The sequence below is a fragment of the Nothoprocta perdicaria genome, unplaced genomic scaffold (genome assembly GCF_003342845.1).
Source record: "Nothoprocta perdicaria isolate Ctin4 unplaced genomic scaffold, notPer1 scaffold_64, whole genome shotgun sequence".
In the NCBI taxonomy this organism is placed as follows: Eukaryota; Metazoa; Chordata; class Aves; order Tinamiformes; family Tinamidae; genus Nothoprocta; species Nothoprocta perdicaria.
The window spans coordinates 1,648,367-1,663,259 of record NW_020455910.1 but is presented as its reverse complement, the minus strand read 5'-3'; the positions used below and the strand labels follow the sequence as shown (position 1 = coordinate 1,663,259).

At 42.6% G+C, this 14,893-nt stretch overlaps 1 protein-coding gene across 1 annotated transcript in view; it reads right to left on the bottom strand.

Annotated features, from left to right (window-relative positions):
• CPQ (carboxypeptidase Q) overlaps positions 1-13,486 on the bottom strand; it is a 138,389-nt gene extending 124,903 nt beyond the window's left edge. The window contains exons 1-2 of the mRNA XM_026050041.1: positions 13,452-13,486; positions 12,550-12,646 (exon numbers count right to left, since the gene is read on the bottom strand). The gene's annotated coding sequence lies outside the window, so the exon portion shown is untranslated. The remainder of the gene's footprint in view (positions 1-12,549; positions 12,647-13,451) is intronic.
• Positions 13,487-14,893: the final 1,407 nt, after the last annotated feature.

Here is a 14,893-nt window from a genome sequence, read left to right as displayed (position 1 = left end):
AGGTGTGCCTGCTGGRGCGGGAAGGTTGGACTGGATTATCTCCAGAGGTCCCTTCCAACCTCAACCATCCTGTGATTCTGTGTGAATTTCAACCACATCAGGCACGTCTGCACAGTTTTCCTGTGTGCAAGACACTCCCTTCACAGCCAACACTTCCCTAACGACCTGCCAATGCCCTGTGAGAATCACTGGATTCCCACCAGTCCCAAGGGCACAAGAAGGGGACTGGGATTAGTTGTGCTTCCCTGAGCAGCTCGACATAACCTGGCCGTCCCCTAATGCTAAGAGTAGCATTTAGGAATATTCCCCTGCCAGCAAAAGCAATGTCATACCCTCCTGGACTGCAATACAGGATCCACTCCTCTCCTCTTTCAGAGAGCACATCTGTTCTCTCAGCCTCTGCAGCAGCAAGTTTGTCATCCCCAAGAAGCAGCTGGGACACAGAGCGCTGATCCTGGCCCACTCCAGCAGTCACACTTTGCATTGAGCACCACTGTGTCAGCCAAGCTCAGCAATTAACTGGACGGCCACGGATGTTCAATATGTTTAATTACTATTTAACGTTCTCAGTAAAAGTTCAAAGCACAGAAATAGGAAGAAGTGCATTCCTTTCTCCTGGCCTTACTAATGCATCTGACTGCATGACTCTTTAGCACAAGATCCGTAACCACTTCCTGAAGTTTCTGCTTTAGGCCCCAGGACTCCCCTTTCCGTGCCAGGGCAGGATGCTCGTTAGCAGGCTACGGTTAAGCTCCCTGCTTTATGTTCTCTCTCTGACTCTGTAAATCCTGCATGCTTGGGAAGGGTGAAGAACAGTCCCATTCCAGTCTTGCCTGCAGCCTCCTATTTAGGTTGTTCTCCTAGGAAGTGAAGTTTTCAAGACCATGTAAAACCTACAACTTCCATCTCTCACTTCTTCAAAGGAACCTCTAATCACTGGGGTATTAAGCAAAGAATGGGAGCAACCCTTGCTCTTCTTGCAGTTTTGAGCAGAACTGAAAGCCATGCCCACGTTATACACTGCACATTTATGCCAGGCCAGTGCAGTCTTTCCAGAGACTTCAGCTGGACTCAGGCATCTCCTTAACCACTGCCAACTTTAAGGCTTTTAATTTTTTTAAATTAAAGTTGGCTTCTAGCTTGCCAGAGTAGGAACCACAGGAACTCCACTGTCCACTAGGAAGATAAAGGTAAAAGTGAGTAATGTAAAAAAAAAAAAAAAAAAGCTCTTTTTTTTTTTAGATTCAGGTGGAGGAGTCGCCCAGACAAATCACTACCTGGGGCTCCATACAGAAAGAAGCTTGTGGTCTGAATATACCCACCAGAGAGAGAGAGATTATTTTTTCCCTGAAAATTACCAGGGGGAAAAAAAGCAAAAGATAGTTGGCAAAGTTGAGAAACTGGGGAAAATGAAAAACTTCAGATCATGAACAGAACATATAAACAGAAGCTGAGAGGATTCAAAAGATTAGGGGAGAAAGGTCAGCAGTGGATAGAACAAAAAGAGAAAGTGTGGGCATGGAATGTGTCTCCAGCTCCATGAGCAGTGCAAGAGAAGGAAATGCACAGCACAGTGTGTCTTCCCATGGTGGTGAACATTGAATATTGTTTTATTGCATTAAACAATAAAAAAGCAGCTACTTTAAGGCTATTGTCTGATTCATTTGTTTGSAGTCAACCACTGTCTTTTCTGATTGATGCTAAAGAGGATGAGCTAAGGAGGATGATCATAGGGATCTTGATCTTTTGTGGTGTCTCTGTATAAAACARCTTCAGTATATCTGATTTGGAACAAGTTAATTCCCTTCACCGTCATTAACATCATTACACTATAACATATTTTAATACTTTGAGCAAGAGCCAGAGCATAAAAAAGACCCCGTTGAAAACACAAATCAGCAATCAGGATACTGAAAGAAGGGCAGAGGCAAGAGAAGCAAGATAAAGCTAGAACAACTCTTCTGATCTCACGTAGCAAAGTTTTCCCCAAATCCCAACTGAAAACACAGACAAAAGGACAGAGACAGTTCAAAAGAGTCGTGGTTGTGGGAAATGAGGGAAAAAAACCAATCAATTCAAGATAATAACCACTTAACTGCTAAAGATCTGCTAAATCTGTGAAGTATCTATCAGTTTCCTAACCATGTACCATGGCCCATTTCCCTCCAAGGAATGTGGGAAACCTTGAAATCACACAGTGCTTTTTGATAATATTAGAATAGACTGAAAAGCCTTAGGGTAACAAACTCACTTGCTGCAGAGTGATGTCTGATACATTTAATAGCATCTGAAAGAAAGTTTGTTGTGACAGCTGGAGAGCAGGATGGCTGGAAGGTCAGGTGGACTTGCAAAATGGGGAGGAGATTTCTGCCTAAAAATAAAGTCAGAGGGTTCCACTATAGAAAGATAAAATGATAAAAAGGCTTCAAAATCTTAAAAAGTGAAGCAGGAAAGCGGACATTTCTCAAAGACTGCTCTCCAGAATTGTCAGGATTTCTTATTTGGGAGGTTTCATTCACAAGTGAGGTAAAATATTCAAAACATGAATACAAGAATTTGAATAAAATAATGTCTTGCCATACACAGACTAAAAGCTCCAAAGAAAATCTTAAATCCAGAACTGGGCCTGTTTAGCCTAGAGAAGACAAGACTGAGAGGAGATCTGATCAATGTGTAYAAATATCTRAGGGGAGGAATGTAGGGAGGAAGGGACCAAACTCTTCTCGATGGTGCCCAGTGAGAGGACAAGACGTAATGGGTACAAACTGAAACMCAGGCAGTTCCATCTCCAGGTGAGGARGAACTTCTTCACTGTGAGGGTGMCAGAGCCCTGGCACAGGCTGCCCAGGGAGGYTGTGGAGTCTCCTTCTCTGGAGGTCTCCAAACCCGCCTGGATGCCGCCCTGTGCCCCGTGCTCTGGGTGTCCCTGCTGGAGCAGGGGGTTGGACTGGATGATCTCTAGAGGTCCCTTCCAACCTCAACCATCCTGTGATKCTGTGATCTGTCCTCAAATTCTTGAAAACATCTGCAAGATGTGAGTAGTGATAGCAACTGACATGGACATCAGAGGACTGAAATGCTTAATAAGACTAAGAATTAGAACAGAAAAAAGTGTAAATACGCTTAAAGACACGGCAAATGTGGTTCCGCATTTGGAAAAAAAACAAAACTTATACTTACAAAAGACAGAGTACTACACCGTGGAAGTCCTATAGCCTAACCCAGAAAGGAAGGAGTAAAAGGAATCGCTCTTAACTCTTTCAACTGCAACTTCTAGATTATTAATAGCTATTCTTTGATAGAATCTTACTCTGCAGCTGTTGCTAAAACAGCTGACATTAGCCCAAAGAATCGCACCATAACCCATGCACCGTAACTCCRTAGATTGCTCTGCAACTTCACTGAGAAGCTGCAACCCCCAAGACAGACAGATTTTAAAAAAGGACATTACCACAGAGCAAGGCGTAGCCCACAAAGCAGCTGAAATTATTCTTCACGAGCATTCAAAATACAAACAGCGCTCAGAAGGGAGCACATTATCATTTCATGTCAGAGGCAAAAGACAGGAATTCAGTGGGAATTTTAGACGAGAGTAACTAAATAGAACAGAAACATTCAGTGGAAAGAAGACAGCTGGGAAASAATAGCACAGAAGTACACGGTGCTGCTCGAGGTACAATGATGCCAAAGCACAGAGCTGATGCCAGCTGCTGGCTTTAAAAGACAACTCGGAGGGGGAAAGAAAGGATGATTTTGCACAATAAATGAAAATATAACAGAATAAGGATGCAATTATTTTCTCTGTTATTTTCATGTCCAACTTTAGGTGACACTTCCTTCAAGTSTGCAGTTCTTTTTGCTTGTGAAAAACAATACACGGGTTGCAATCAGACACAGGAGCAACTGGTTTATGAAACAAACAGATACACGCAGACACTCTCAATCTCAATCTAAGCCTAGAAAGTAGCGACCTCTTAACTCAGGGAAACTTTCTAAATTGTAAAAGGCCTTGGGATAGACATATATCCTSTGGCTTTTCATTAAAATCACTGTTAATTTAAATATAAACTCTTCAAAATGATGTATTAGTCTGTCAGCCATTCCTGCAGGAGAGGAATAACCCTGTTTTACTGGGACACAGTGCTTTCTGGGAMGGCACAGAAAACTTTTCTCACAACCTCTTTTATATTTTCTTGTCTGAGAAGATGAATTAGTCTATGGAAAAGAATGAATGGACCAACACAAACAAACTGAGGAGTACGGAAGAAAAAAATAGCACATAAGGTCCAACACCGAAATATCACCCTAAGCTATATTTCTTTTTGAAAACATATTCTACCTCTTATATCCTGGATTTACACATAAATTATTCCTGCAATTCTGAGGCCAGTTGTTTTGTTTCTGAACATTTACTAAAAGACCAGCTGATCACATTTGGTTATAAAATGAGCCAACCTGTAGGGGCTTCAACAGCAGCCTGTACATGGCTGTCACCATCCCTGGCTGTCACTGTCCCAGGCTGTCCCAAGGCCAAGTGCCTGGCACACGCGGGCCTCTCGCAGAGGGCCTCCAAGCAGCGTTTGTGCACAAGGCTGCTCAGTCCTATAAAACCCCTATAGGTTTTATGTTGCTTCAAAATTTCCACGGAAAATACAAACCCTTTGAGTGCCTCCTGGCAACAATGAAATCTGAGAAAATTCTAAATATTTTTTTCCCAAAATGAAGCACCAACAAATGTGCCTTGAGTCACTAATTGCGTAATAGGTGCCATAGACCCAATTTGCTGGGGATGGGACCCTCTTGGTTCTACTAAAAATTAAGAGAGCTGAAAATCTCACCTATGGACATCGTAGACTGTCGTAATTTGAGGAAAWAGGCACATGTAACCAGGCCTCTTTCTAATGCTGAGGACAACTTCAAGACCATCTCTTTGCCAAAGCTGCTCCCCAACACAGCCCCACGTGGCCACGCAGCAGACATTTGTCTGCTCTGATCCTGGCTACCATGCATGGATGGACAGGTTCTGGTTCTGGAGTTAACTTCAACGGTCATTCTAAGAGACAAAAGTTATGAAATAGTTTGCCATTGCAGTACAAAAAAGTTATTTATTAGGGAATACGTCTATAATTTCAGATTTTTTTATTTTGTTTTTCAATAGCACCCCATGCYGCAGTCTCAGCTAAGATTAAGGTGCTCAGTGCTAGAGTCCCTGCACAAACACATAGAGACAAGCACTGCCATTAGGATTTTACAACTACAGACAGACAAAACAGAGAAATGATTAGACGAGAGGGGACTAGAAGCGGCATCTCCACGTTATCCCATGAAATACATCCCAATTAGCTTGGCTACGACCAGCTCCTGCCTGCCGCCTCTCACAACAGGTACCAATTAAAGGCTCACTGCAGTCAGGCAAACAGCAGTACAGACACAGAAAAGCAACTGGAAATCAAAGTGAAAAAGAAACAAAACCAAAACCAAAATAAACTCCAAAGAGCACAATAAAGAACAAACATGTCAGCTGCATAGGGAGGATGATGACAAATGCTGACACTGGGGAGGCTGGCTTAGACAATTCCTATTTTTCTGCGTCATGCAATTCTACTTTCCAAAGTGAGCATTTAAAGATGCATTCAAGTCTTTTTTTTATAGAGACTAGCAAAACAGTTATAAATGTAAATAATTACTACATCTGGTATGCTGCTAATAAATATCTGAAAACGCCTGTTCTCAGTTTATTTTTGCTCCCACACTAACACAGCTGCCACGTTTCCATGCAGAATTCTTAGGCAGGGGCTCCAAAGACTCGGTGTGCAGGTGAGCTGTGAAGCAGCCTGCACTGCAGCTTAGCAGTAAATACTGACTTCTTTGTAGACAAAATTTTAGGATGGAGGAAGGAACTAGGTACACGGAAGCATAAAATTTCCATTTCTCACCAGTGCAAAATCTAAAGCTCCCTTTTGACACTAAGTTCTCAAACATGCACCTTGCTACTTCCAGCTACAATACCTCATAGTCCTTTGTTTTTTCCAATGGGAAAAGATGAACACTCCACTCAAAACCAAAGAATAACACCAGAACAATTTCTTCTAATACCTTTTGATGGATCTGCCTTCTAAGCAGAAGGCTGAAAAGTGGCACGAACTTATCTGAAGCAGCCAGAAAGTGACAGCCTAAACCTGAGCAGATGTTCGTAGTGGTATCTAGAGACTAAAACCTCCTTTAGAGGACTCCTTATTTCTCTATATGTAAAAACATAACCAGAAAAAAAGTAGTTGTATTAGCAATGTATATGTTGAAAATCCATGTATTTGTATCACAATACTGAATTGAGTACAGTAACACATATTATATACTGCTTTTTCTGTTTAGTAAGATATTCATGTAGTGAATTACCTATAAAGCTAAAAGCCGAATGTGTCCACAATAGTTTTCAGGTCCCTCATTTCCAGCTGTGACCCTGCGGAATTCTGTCACAAGATTTTGCCAAGGACTTGAAGTCTATTTCCAGAACCACATATTTCACAGATTTTCCTCAGGAAAAGTCTTTAGAAACAGGTCAAAGGGAATTGAAAGGAACAGAAAAGAATATAATAACATTTTATGTTATATTATCTCAATAACTGTCCCAGTGAAAATAGATGCCATATATATTCATATATATATATATATAAGCACACACACACCTACTAAAGAGACATCAGGCAGCACACACAGRAAAATACCAACAGCAGCTTTCAAATAAACGAAAGAAGTAGAACTGCCAAAACATATCAAGAGCCACAATGGAGACAGCCTTCCAAAAAATTTATGAGAGGAGGTTAGTTTAAAAAATTATGAATCAACCTCTTTTCAACACAACTATTGTTGAATCTCACAAGAGTAGAAACAGAAATGGAGCTTCATCCTTTAAAATCCTCTTTTTCCTTGCTGCCAAACTCTGCGAGGCACCATTTGTTTCACCCAGACTCTTAAAAGGGTCTTGGATGTGACAACACAAAAGCAGATACTGTACTCGAGTGCCATAACATTGGAAGATCAAGTACTTTAATTTTAGGTTTGATTTTTATCACTCACACAAGTTTGCAAGCGGGGACAAGTGGTCAGAGCAGCGTCCACATAAAATTACAATTGCTCCATCRTTCAGAAGCAGCCCAAATCCCATTGCTCTCTTGGTAAAGCCAGGTCCCTTTCAGGGTGGCAACCTGTGCACTTTCATTGCACCTCTCCCATGCTCACACTCTGGCCACTCCTAAGATCTTCTTTAAAAACCTTAARAAGACAGGCCAGGATGCAAGCTGGGCTTAGGGCAGTGCCCTACGTACGGCTGCTGGTCCAGATTTGAGGGTTTTATTAGACAGATGCCCACTCTAGCTATTATTATTTATCCACGGTGCATCTGTTTTACATACCCATAAACTCACATACYCATAAACTCACAACAGTTATTTTTATATAACATTCTTCCAAAGAACTTTCCCATGCTCCCATTCCTATTTTATTGGGATCTGTGTTCTGGATTTGCAGAAAACAGGCTTCTAATTACATTTAACATTAACAGCAATACACTCAGAAAAGTAGACATGGAAAGTGCTAGGTCTCCCAGCACCAGAATGAAGAAAAGCCAAAGGAGACGAGGTAGCATGTGAGTAATTAGAAGGTGAAAAATTAATTAGAAAGCAAAATGCCCATTTGAATCTTACAGCCCAAAAAAGGTAACTGCTCAGGCTTTGGTAAACGCACGGGACCTGCAAAGACAGGATAGTGGGTCTGACAAAAAGCCTAATGTAACCCACTGATGAGAGAGCAATCATTAGAGAACAACATTGTTTTAAAAATAAATAAGCACATAAATGTCAGCTAAGTTTCAAAGACACACGTASCAGGCTAAATAGTTTTAATTCTTGGATTACTTCCTGACTTAACCTCAGGGTCACCAAAACAGGATTCACTTTGTATGATTTTCTGATCCTTCTGCTTTAAATAAAACTTACCATATGATCTGGATCCAAAAATACGTAAAATATATCACTAATGATAACAGTAACTCCTCCTTACACTCATCAAAGAGCTTAAAATATGCAGCAACTTCTTTCAACCTAAAAGCTTAAGCCATAAAGCAATTCTCACAAATGATACAAGTCCAAATAACATCAAATGGGAGATGTTCTCTTTCTGGGGTGGAAAAAAAGCTATCAGCATTTTCTTTGTACTGAGTTCGAGACCAGAGAAAGCATGAAGTCAACCTCACCTAAGAACATAAAATAACTCATGCTTTTGTGTCAATAGGATTATATTTACTTGGTATCAATATTCCGGGCCAAAAAATTCAGACCGACTTTGAGCAGAGAGCAGACTGTTAACAGAAAAAACACTTACCACTGGGAAATGCCTTTCCCTCGAGGGAAAAGAGACTTGCTTTAACATATTTTCAGCTCACATACAGCCACATGTAAACACAGGAGGATAATCATACTGTTYTGACCGCGTGTCTTTTTCCAGTGAAACAACACAACTCACTGTCACAGCAAACTTCAGATGTGAGGCTGAAGACACTATTTTCATCCCCTATGAGTGTAGCRAACTCGAAGAGATGTTTGGCCACTGCATAAGGTGCCCCCACTCTCCAAACTTCTACCAGCCTCACGAGCTCCTTCTGAGGTTTGCTAAAACAACCGAGACCCCAAACCAGCCATCATTAGTCCCAGCTCAGCCAGCCTTGAACTTGTTCCCGTGGGCAGCCTGGCTCACGCCAAGGCCCTCCAACACTCTCTCCTCTCAGGTTTCTGGAAACGTTCACTTCCCTGCCAGGTAAAAACAGAAGTGCCCAGGGGTTCAAAGCAGTCCAAAATCGGACAAAAGCCCCAGGTGATCATCCCATACTGGATGTGTGGTACTTGGATAGAGAGAGGCTTTTTGATAACCACAGTTGTGCTGTATTCCAGACAACACTAACTACCTCCCACGTGTTGGCTGCCTGGGGTTCTGCTTCCAGGAAACAAGCACAGCTCTCTGCATTTGGTAACGCTCTGAAGAGTGGCCAAACACAGATTCCTGCTCATTGCTACTCTTTTTGCAAGTCTTCTCTTCAAGTATCATAGGTAAGCCCAAAATAAAGGGCCACCCCATGGATCAGAGCCCTTGCAACGCATATTTGCACATTAAAATCAGTGGTCTTTGATAGTCTATTGAAAAAAAGGCAAAGGAAAGTTGGGATCAGTAGGGGCTTAAGCCCATCTAGGTCACAGCTACTAAGGTTTTGCCCTCCAAAGGCAACTCACTTGTACCAGAACTTGCCCTTATGGACACACAGCAAGTTGGTTCTGGGAATCAGTCCAGTGAAAAGCATTCCTTGTTTGCAGAAACAAACCCTGAGCATCAGCCCCAGTAATTTAGTGTCAAAGGAGAGAATGAGGACACACTGTTCAGATGAGGGTCGGAAAATGGCAGTCCCAAATTAGGTGAGGTTACCCTGGCACGGAGCTGTGTCCTTAAGAGGGGACAACTCTGCTCTTTGTGACCTCTAAGTAAGAACCTCTATGGAAGGGGCAGGGCGAGTGCCTTGGGTGCTAAGTAACCTCTGCAGCAGCTGCACCCAAATCTGACAAGGGCTGTAATTCAGAGCCCAGSCACTGAGTATTACCAGCCTATTCCTAAAGCCTGTTTGTTTCTGAATATCCTCCAGAGATTCCCTRCCTAACAGCTGTTTCAAGGCAACCAAACAAGTAATCAGAATCAAGTTCTCTTTGTCTTCCATATGGGGTGTCTCACAACAACCGCTGAGGGAGAAACTGTCTTCTCTGTAAATTTTTTGCAGCACTGAATATATTACCTGAGATTAGTAATGTACTCTTCTGCTTTATCTAGTTGTCATAATAGAAAATATTAATAGCCCATTGCAGAATATGATCAATCTTACAAATCTTTTTGCTTCCAAAGCAATACAGAATCTCTACAACGTGAAAGCCCAAGAAGTGTTTTTGCAGGGAAGAACACCCAAGTTTTGTATGAGAGAGCACTAGAGGCGAGAGAACCACAGTGTGAGCTCTGGGATCCAGAGCAATAGGAAGCAACAGGATTGGAAGTGCTCATCTCAAAATTTGAAGGGAGTAAGAGGAGATTTATCTGTTTCGGATAAATCAAATTCATGCTCTGGTCTTCAACGGTTACTAAATATATAAATAAGTAAAAGTGGATGYTCTCCTACCTGACTGTACTAGCTCAGGTCTCATTTTAGGGCCTCCTGAAAACACATTTTACTCAAATGTCTATTGCCACACACACAATATTTTAAAAGACCATTTTGTGGGGCTGCCTGAAACACAAAACTACTTTAGACTCACTTGTCTTAGCTGAACTCACAGTCAAGTGGCTCCTCTGAAAGCAAAAGTTAAAGACAGGAGATACCAGCGCATGCGGACGCGACGAAAGCCAGAACTGGAACGAAGAGAACAGGGATCTCGCCCCTTTCACACACAACTTTCTAGCAGGAGACTTAATACTGCTAATTCCAAGTAAAGGATCATACACCATAAGCAGTAACTGCAAGAAAACATGCAGTAAATCAAATATGCTTCTTTCAAAGTGTATGAGCTTAATTTCCTGCAGATGTGTTTAAATCTGAATGCCTGTTCTTTAGATACTTCTATTTCCCTCTTCGGTAACAACAGCACCAAGGRAATTTTCCCTTTTCTTTTTTCCTCTTCTCAGCCACTGTGGATAAAACTCTTCAAACAGACATATGTAAATTGGATTTGGAAGGCACTGAGCAAATATTCGTATTAATAATGCCAGACTAGAAATAAGGAATCCAGATGAGCTGGGTGTCTCAGTGGTGTGTATTAAAAGAAAAAAAAATCATTGGATCCTTGGTCCTTTCTCTCCATTGGGAAAGAGGGGGGATGAGAAGCTGCCTTTTGAAATCAAGGCAGTCAAAGTGCCATTTTTAAAACTACAGAATAACAAGCCTAACATTTTTTCTCAAGCTGACACATAATTTTCTTTTCTATTGTAAAATCAAAACAAAACAAAAAAAAAAGAACAGAACATTCTCTACAGATTCTCGCAGAAATATTGACTTAATTAAGTAACTGGCATTTAGGAGGTTACAAATTGGAGCTAAGTTTCACAGTACCATCCAAGTGAGCACGGAAAGGACTTAGGGTAAACTGAAGAAAATAATTTACATTTTACATTGAGATTATTGCAGGCATTTGGCAAAAAAAAAAAAAAAAAAGTGACGATTACTGCAATGCAGTTTTTCACAGATCATATTTCCTGCCGAAGCAGAAGAGAAAGAATTGTAGAGCTTCAAGATTGTAATCATTTCATACATTTCTATGCACAAAGTACTTTTTAAAACAAAACATCTCTCCCCTGCAGCTGCTATCTCTTAGATGTATTGCCATCCTTCATCTTCATCCTCCCACAACCAGAAAGGAAAAAATGACAAGAGAAAGTTTTCAATCTTAAAACAAAAAAGTTTCATATATGATATGATAGCAGGAATACCTATATGATCACATCTATATGATACGATGGCAGGAATAAAGAAATTAATGCAATGTGCATTATGAGTTTGTGCAATTACATCAACAAGTAAGCTGACTCCTGATTTGGCACTGCATACATACAGCATTTGCAAAACCATATTGTAAAACAAATAAGAATTTGTATGAGCTTTCACTGACAGATGTCTCCCAACAAGGGTCAATGCCAGGTTGTTTTTCCTCAACCCAGACTCGCAATCTGTTCTTATCTGACTTCGTGTCTTATTATTCTGCCATTCCAAAGAATTTTATCTATTTTAAACACCAAGAAACAAGGTTTGGTAAGACAAAGGCTTAGTATGAATCTACAAGGCTGCACTGGCTCTGATCCAAGTATATCTGTACAGACTACGGCAAAAAGTCTGAGGTTTGGGTATAGTAATGCTGAATACAAGACTCAGAGGTACTGTCTATGCGAGAGTGGCTTTATCTTAAGAAATTAGTCAAAACTTACAAGGAAAGAAGAGATTTAAGAAATTCCATGGATATGGTAGGTTTTATTATTTATTTAGTCATTCATTCATGTGGGTTTTATGAGGGGAGAAAGAGGCAGGTTTTAKTCAAGGTCAGAGTTTAACGAACTGGCAAGACAAAGGTCATTTCTAAGGAATGACAGTAGTTAAGCATGAGAAAAACTTTTTGCAAAGCTTTTGTGCTTGCAGAAAAAAAAGGCAAAATCCAAGCCAACCTATGCAGCCTGTATCATCCTTGCTCAAAACTCAGGAACCTCTGACGGCTAAAATAGACACACTCTGGACAAATACGTAAGCAATCCTTCTATCCTCGCACATGGAAGCTGTTTTACAGTCATGTCAAGGTTGCTTTATAAGAAAAAAGTCACACACCCACTMCCTTTCCATGGAGATTAAAACACTCTCACAGTGCTTTAATATAAAAGGGGAAGCAGATTCGGGCCAGTGTCCAGAAACAGGACAAATTCATCCATTTCTGCACCAAGTGAAAACCACAGAGATGCAGAACTTTGCAAACCAAGGCCTACCAGACAAGGGCAACGTGGCTCTGATCCCGGGTGCTGATCGCGTGGTCACCCCTGCCGAGGGGGCATTTGGAAAAGCCACTTCCCAGGAATTCTGGAGCTTGAAGGAAGAAACAAATAGTCAGCAAACAGAAATCCAGGGGTTATGGGTTACGCTTTGAACCCCTGGATTCCTCCATCCACCCCCTCCAGCCTCCATCCCCTCAAAGGTGACTTGCAACTTGTCAGACACACAACCATTAGATACACAAATAYTCTCTTAATTCAAAAGGCTCCTCAGTTTCTTTCTTAAAAAAATAAAAATAAAAAACCATAATTCACCTACAGGGCTCACTTYTTTTATATATATTTCATATCTCATTTTTCCACCTTTTGTATGTTTTTATATGTGTGAGTGTACATGTACAGAAACATATGAACTGCCTCTTGACTACTTCCYTCATCTGCATAATCTGAATAAAAAAGGCAGTCTTTGGGGAATTAGCCGATTCCCGCGCCGGCTACAGGGATTCCCTATGGAGCAGCAGGGAGCCGCGTGACACCCCGGCTCCCTGTTCCRCGAGGGGTGCCACAAACACCGGGACTTTCTCCACCAAGGGGGCCTCCAATTCCCTCCCCCGCAGCCGAGCGAAGCGCCAGGGCCAGATGCCACTTAGTGCTGCCCTTTTTTAAAACACTTTTTTTTCCCTCTCCTTTTTTGTTGTTGCTGTTGTTTCCCCCCAAGCTGCCGTTAACGGCGAGCGGGCGGCACGCACTGACCATTATGGCCGCCGCAGCGCCGCGGCCGCCTCCCCTTTCCCTCCCTCCCGGCGCCCACGCCGGGCCCCACGGCCACGCGAGACGCCCCGTCCCGGCCCCGAACCCCGCGGGACAAGGCGGGACGAGGCGGGGGAGCGAGCACGCACCTCGCGCGGGCACGGCGGGCGCGGAGGACACGGCAGCCCCTGCCCGCGACTGGGCGGGCGCACAGAGAGCGCCCGGCCCCGTGGGCGGCCGCCGCCTCCGCGCGTGCCGGCCGCGCTGCAGCGGTGCCCGTCGCGATACAGCGGCGCCTGTCGCGATAGAGAGGCGCCCGTGGCGGTATAGCGGAGCCTGTCTGCCAGCCAGCCCTGTGCCAGCAGCCCCTAGCTCCCTCCCCAAGCAAAGCTCCCCAAGACTCGTGCCTAATGGCGACCCTACTCTAACTAAAGGCTGGTTCCTCCACCTCTCTCGCTTAGGTGGCTCCTCTGGTTTTCTTTGTTTTTTCTTTTTTTTTTCTTTTTTTTTTTTTTTCTTTCTCACTTGTGTTTTTTCAGTCTAGATAATAAATTCTTGCAGCTGGGGCCGTGCCTGCTCCTGGGCACACGGCAGAGCACTCCAATGGGATGAAATAATATACTTAGTATTAAACGGCTCGAGCTGCCACAGCCCTTGAGAGCCTGAGGATGATGAAATAACTGCTTAAGTGAAACACAGCACAACGAAGCTGTTACCATAGAGCTTCCCGTCTCRCAGTTTTATTTCCCATGGTCTCTGTGTATTCTTTACTTTTCCTGTGCTATAAGCTTTGTGTCACAGCCCAGCACTGTATCTCTCACAGGAGGTTTATACGCTATCATTAGTAGTTGTAAATGGGCTACTGTAAGTCATACCAGAGAATATTCCKCCCTCAAAGGATACCTGTTGCACCCTCAAAATCTTTAACTTAATCACTCATGTTAGGTTTTCCTTTTTGCTTTTATGGAGAGATTAAGAGAGGCCCGCATGAGGGGGGTGATGTAAAAGTGCCATTTTAGGATTTGAATTTAAGTTTTCTCTGGAGTTTCTCTGGAGGTCTTCAAAACCCGCCTGGATGCCACCCTGTGCCACATGCTCTAGGTGTGCCTGCTTGAGCAGGAAGGTTGGACTAGATGATCTGTAGAGGTCCCTTCCAACCTTAAATATTCTGAAATATTCTGAAATTCTGAAGTTTTGGGTTGATACTGGGGGGTGATTCCTTCTCTCATTTTCTCCTCTTAAAGTACTTCCTGAAACCTTTTTCCCATCATTTTAACCTTAATTAGCTTATTTTATTCATCCTTCCATAGCAAAGGAGTTGGTAAAAAATGTATATTAATAGGCCATCTTTTTTTTTTTTTTTTTTTTTCACTGTCATCAGATAGTGAGAAGGATGGAGAAATCCTGACATTGTTGTCCACAGTCTCAGCTCAGAGGGAAGGGAACACTCTGCTCCTCTCCGTGTTGTCGTTGCCTGGGAAGCCGGAGGGAATAGCCAGGGAAGAGAGGTAAAAACAAAACACAGAGCTCCACCCCCAATGCTCTTTAGTGAACTACATGCACAAATCTGCGCTGGGTTTGAAATGCGACA